Source organism: Zootoca vivipara, chromosome 6 (genome assembly GCF_965207765.1).
Source record: "Zootoca vivipara chromosome 6, rZooViv2.hap1.1, whole genome shotgun sequence".
NCBI classification, from domain to species: domain Eukaryota; kingdom Metazoa; phylum Chordata; class Lepidosauria; order Squamata; family Lacertidae; genus Zootoca; species Zootoca vivipara.
Window position 1 is genome coordinate 27492681 of NC_142589.1, and position 6257 is coordinate 27498937.

Sequence of the window (6257 nt, forward strand, 5' to 3'; positions counted from 1 at the left end):
ATAGTGGTCTTTGAGACAATGAAAAATGAGGCGAGTTGTCAATACCTCCCTGCATTATGCATGTTCTGTTTAAAATGCCAGTTCTCAGCAAAGTTGCTGGGGCTTGGGGGCCACAGGGGAAGTGGTAGTGAATACCAGGGCCTCTTCCAGGGCAAAGTAATTCAGGACCCTGGACAGCTACCAGTTCTAGCTGAAGTTGCAAAGCTGCCTCAGAGTAAAGGCAGGTGTGGGGAACCTTTGGCTTACCAGACATTGCTGAACTACAACTCTCATCGTCCCTGGCCATTGGCCATGATTGCTGGGGTTGATGGGAGCTGTAGTTTAGCAACATATGGAGGTTCCCACTGCTGGCTTAATCTTGACTTGACCTTTCAGTAGCTTGGCCTTCAAGGGAGATCTGCTTGCCATTTTAAAGGGACTATGGCCTCTTCTGCCATTGTATCCATCTGTATGGTGCTGGAGCAGAAAAGGCTCCAGTGGAATCAATAAGGAATGATGATAAAAGAGTCGCGTCCTTAGGCTGGGTCAGTGCAGAAAGGGATGCTGAGCAGGGTGGCTTGTGCATTGTGTGAATCTGAGTCTTCCTTGGGGCAACACTGAGACCCTGAGGCAGGGGACATGGCATCCCATCATCACTCTTCAATTGAATTGAATTGAATTGATTATGGTCCCCAACCAGACTCACATGCCATATTAAACAAAACCAAGGCAGAATAAAATAAAATTTGAATTAACAATCAATATAACGATAGACAATACAATTATGGCAGCAGTTAAAATATGGTTTAAGTCTTAGTCTCTACAATATTATCTAAAATTTGCTTCTAAGGCCATAGTCTTTATAATAGCACAGCTTGTTCTCTAAGTTTTATGGCAACCGCGCAAAATTTGGCCACCTTTATCGTGATCTCTGGATCCTTGTCCTCTATCAAATATTTTAGACATTGCGGTTCGGACCCACTTAGAATTTTCTGTATAACAGTGGTGATAAAAACCGAGCGTATATCCCTGTAAAAATGGCATCGTAGCAGGACATGAGAGATGGTTTTCACCTGTATCAAGCTGCAGGGGCAGACTCTTTCCATGTATGGTTTACCCATGTATCTGCCCTGCACCAAGGTGGACGGCAGCATGTTGAATCTAGTGAGGGTAAATGACCGTCTATATTTAGGTATTTGTAATTTTGACAAATATGCCATTGGGGTAAACCCTCTCCCATTATCTTTGATTGCTGAATGCTTATTCATCTCGCTCACGTGACGCTGAAGTTCTACATCCCAGATTCGTTGGTGAATTGTTACTCTGGCTTTCTCATAGCCAACGACTAGATCACTCTTCAATGAATGGGAAATAATTTGGCACCATAAACCCCATGTACCCCAAGTGGATATCTCTTCCCAAGTATCGTAGGTTTCACAGATACATACATATGCGAGCAATTAGCACTTGCAGATATAGATCACAATTTTTTGACTTTAATTCTGGAAAGTTTAAATTAGCACATGTGGGAACTGTGTTTGCAAGTTGGTCTTGGAGATGAATATTGTAATTTTCACTTCTTTCTTGAGAATATTGTTATCACTGAGTGGTGTGAGATTCCAGGGGTTCCAGACACTTATGGGTCTGTGTTTCAGTTGGAAATGAGGCACAGTAGAGCCTGTGCTGTCTTTATGATATATGGCTTATTTACACATACTGTATATACAGCTTAAGCATTTGCATCCTTAGAGGGTCCTTTTCCTCCCATTGCTGCAGCCTTGGATTCCAAAGAGCCCCCAAATATTGTGTCTGACCCTCTATGCAGCCTTTTGCTTATCACTGCTAACAGGAAGGGCATCCAGCAGAGAGTAACTGTTTTGTTAATCACCCATTACCTTTCTTTTATTCTACAATATGATGGCACTTCTGCCAGGCGATCTCCTGAGCACAGAAAAACTGGTTTGACCTGGGTTTTATTTTGATACTGCTAAATTCAACATCTAGCATGTTCTTGTAATACTCCAAGTATTGGTTAAGTTCTAACACTGACTAAATCTAGGAATTATGAAGCGGATCTGGCACTCAGGAGTTTAGGGGATCCTTGCCCCACCATTTATAAAAAATTATAGATTTTCATCAAAATCTAGTGCAACATGAACTGGAGATCGAAGGATCTGACAATATTGGTTATCTTCCCTTCTTAAATTCAGTTCTTCATATTTTTGCTGCAATTCGTGATTTTTTTATTATTATAATAATAAAACTTCGTGAAGCTTCATCAGCATTTCACTGTGAAATATCCCTAATAAGCACATTTTTATAGGCAGGTTTGACCAAGTTGGCCGAAGTTCAACCCCCAGCATTTTCAGGGCAGGGCTGGAAAAGATTCCTGCCCGAAACTCTGGAGAGTCACTGCCAGTCATTGTAGACAACACTGAGCTAGATGGACCAATGGGTCTGACTCAGTATAAAGCAACTTCCCATGTTCCTCGGTCTACTTTTCTCTCCCATTCGCTGTTTTGTATGGGTGGTTAAACCTTTCTTTAGATCCTCAAGCTCTGCAGCATTTGAATTACCCACTTCATTGAACCCCAATTAGGTGGGAATGAGCAGTGTAAATGATTTACCAGTGGGAATCATTCATGGAAGTGCCATGGTTTATATTGGGTTGAAAGCATTTCGAGACCTCCTAAACATTTGCTAAGCGACTTTTGTGATTACATCAGGCCCTTTTGAGATGAGCGCAAAGTATTCTTTTCAAACTTTCTGGGCCTTGTTTGCACCCAACCCCTTTACAGTAAAGCAGAATTTTTAACAGAGCAAGGATGCCAACTTGAATAAAATATTTTTTGGGGGGGGGGCAGGTAAGCCCTGCCTTGTATAATCGATCAAATGATGTGGTGCACACAGACGATTTGAACGGCAATGCCCATCAACTTTGGGGGGTCCAGCCCCCTCAAATATTTTATAGGGAGGGCTGAAGCCCCCTCAGCCCCAGGAGTTGACTCCTTTGTAACAGGGTAGGATTAGACATTGATTTTGAAAGGCAAGGGGCTCATGCTTGATAAGGTAGGAAAGAGACATGGGTGGGTGGTGGAGGCATAGGCTGAGCTGGGAGAGAGGAGGTGCCATGCCTCCCTCTTCTTTTGAAAAATTAGTTCTTTAAATTTCCCCAGAGGACCCCACCCCAGCCAAATATATTACGAAAACCTGTATCTCCGTACATATGTCACTATTTATAACACTATACACCTGTAAAACACATTCTTATTACACAGCCCACAAATTAATATAAGCCTGCGGCTTTCTGGAGAATTTGTGAGCGAAACCATGCTCCGCCATTCTCCCGCAAAGGTGTCTTTGTGCTTTGTTCCTCTTGCCAATCTTAATTGGTGGTTCAGTTTTTCCGTAAGGGCAATAGGTTGTGCTCTCTTGTACCAAGCATTCATGTCTGCAACTTTTAAGTCCCTCCAGAATGTGACCGTGCCTTTGTCTCCTCAAGTCTCAAAGAGTTTTTCCAAAGGAGAGATGCCACCTCCAGCTGAAGATGCTCAAGGATGGTTAATAAATCTGATGGTGACGGTGAAGATTCTATGGATTTTGTCACTGTGCTTATTTACATTGTTAGTAGCATCCACTTGTCCACCTGCTCACTCACTTACTTACCATGTTTCTCATATTATAAGACACGTCTTACATTTATTTTTTCCTCAAAAACACACACTATGGCTTATTTTCAAGGGATGTCTTAATTTTTTCCTCCTCCTCCTGCCGCGGCCGGCATTGCTGCTGTGCCTATCACTATGTCTTATTTTCAGGGTATGGCTTATATTCCTTGAATGCTTAAAAATCCTGCTATGGCTTATTTTATGGGTATGTCTTAAAATATGAGAAACAGGGTAGGTGGGTGGTGGGAAGGCAAACTCAGGATTGTGGCCATACACTCTCCCTGTGAACTGGGTGCACCGCCTAGTGGATTGTGTGAACAGACCCTACACAAACTGCACACATGCGTACTTTTTGCAAGGTTTCCAATGGCACGTCAAGCATGTGTGCTGAGTCTATTCATGCAACACATTGAATGCATGTATACTAGGGCCTAGGGGAGAAGCTACTGCTATGATCCTGCTCCCTGTTTGTTTGTTTGTGTGTGTCTGCATTGAGTGTCTAAAAAGGGTTACAACTGCTGTGCTGCACCATCCTTCACTATGCCAATTACTGTATATTCCTCGTCTTCCCTTCAAGCTAGCCCATAAGCAGGAAGTGGCTGTGTAAGGATGTAATCTCAGCAGGCCTACTTAAGGGAACCAACTAATTTCAAATACCAAGTTTTATTGAGCTCTCTCTTCCCATTTGCGGCTGTCAGACGCTGTGCTGCATCCAGGTAAACAGCTCCTGCACTCCCCGTTTCATGATTTAATTGGCTTTTCCATTGTAAGCAACAAATCAGGCGGCTGCTTTGTCTCCAGCTCTGCAAATGCCACCAGTGGCGGCGGCGGCGGCAGCAGCAACAGCAGACGATCGCCGAATGGAGTGAGACGCGCAGTGTGAGACACATGGCCTTTTCATGGCAGTGAGCATGAGCTGTACACTTCCTGGCACCACACCGCTGCAGCGAGGTTTAAATTATCCCTGGGTAATGATCCATAAACTTGCAGGAATCACCCATGCGCATTTATGACCGTGTTGACAAATTCTTATTCTTCTTCTTTTTGCAAAACAGAAAACCGCTGGATGTTTTCTTTGCAAAAGTTTGCCTCTGCACACGCTCTGGGCCGTTGCACAAGAAAATGAGACACCCTAAAGAGACTGATAATAACCACATCTTTTAAAAACAGGGTTTGAGTTTTAGGATGAATGAAGTCACTGAAAGCCTGTTAAATCTCAGTGCCTACCATTCCAGGGATCCTGGGATTGTTTCCATCTTTGAAGGTTGTAGTCTTAGGCATACTTATTTGGGAGCAAGCCTAGTAGGACTTACTTCTGAGTAAAGGTATGCAGCATTGCATTGCATGACAGGGAAGGGCAATGGCACTGAACCAAGATCCCAATCCATACCCCCATCCAATTTCCCCCCCATGCACTACCAACACGGCTATACTGTATAAATATATGCATTATACTGAGTCAGACTCTTGGGCTGTGTGTGCATTACAGCTTACTCTGGCTCCAGAGTGTTTCCACTGCTGGTGTTTGAAGCCAAGGACACTTGATGCTAGTCACAATCCATCCTGTATCCTGTGGTTTCTTGAGCAATACTGCTGGTTGATGTGCTTTCCCTCAAACTGCCTTGCATTCGATTTTGAAACGGCAGCTATGGTTAAGCTGAGGTGTGTACACTCCAGACAGCCATTGCACACATGACAGCTTCAGTGGAGTTTGGCCTGGGGAAACAAATTAAGTAAAGGATGTTGGGTGAAGACATCCCCATCCCTTCTCTGGAGTGTACAGCAATGTAACTTGAAATACAGCAGGGGGGGGGAGATTGACCTTGCTGTGTTTCAAGCCACTAATCGGTATGTAACCTTGGCCTCTATTGCCCGCGGCTGCTTTCTCTGACACCTCTGCAAGTTCTCAGGGCCAAATGACGTGTTATGTTAAATGCATGACTGTATCCCACGTACCTTTAAAAATAAAATAAAATTACGGAAGCTATGAAGGGATGTCCAAACAGGGTAGGACATGTGACATGCAAGGTGATTTTATTTATATACATATATATACCCTGTTTCTCATATTTTAAGACATACCCAAAAAATAAGCCATAGCAGGATTTTTAAGCATTCAAGGAATATAAGCCATACCCCGAAAATAAGACATAGTGATAGGAGCAGCAGGAATGCCGGCCGCGGCAGGAGGAGGAGAAAAACAATAAGACATCCCTTGAAAATAAGCCATAGTGTGTTTTTTTGAGGAAAAAATAAATATAAGACATGTCTTATAATATGAGAAACACGGTATATTTAAAAATATGATCTGTTGATGCTGCAGCATGAACAATAAGCTGCGATTAGCAACTGCCCTCCCACAGAAGCAGTATTGGTTTGTGAGTGTGTGTGCATGATTTTCATCAGCAAATGTGATGCAGGATAGGAATGATTTAAATAAATGCATAAAGAAGGCAAGGAGGAAACTTTGGGTGGATTTTGAAACCCCTTTTGCAATGAGTGATCATGTATAAACAAGCCCCGTAAGCAGCGCTGTTAATTCTAAAGGACCCATTTGATTCATCGCTAGGTAAAGATACATCTGGTTTTGTCAGCACCAGTAAAAATAAA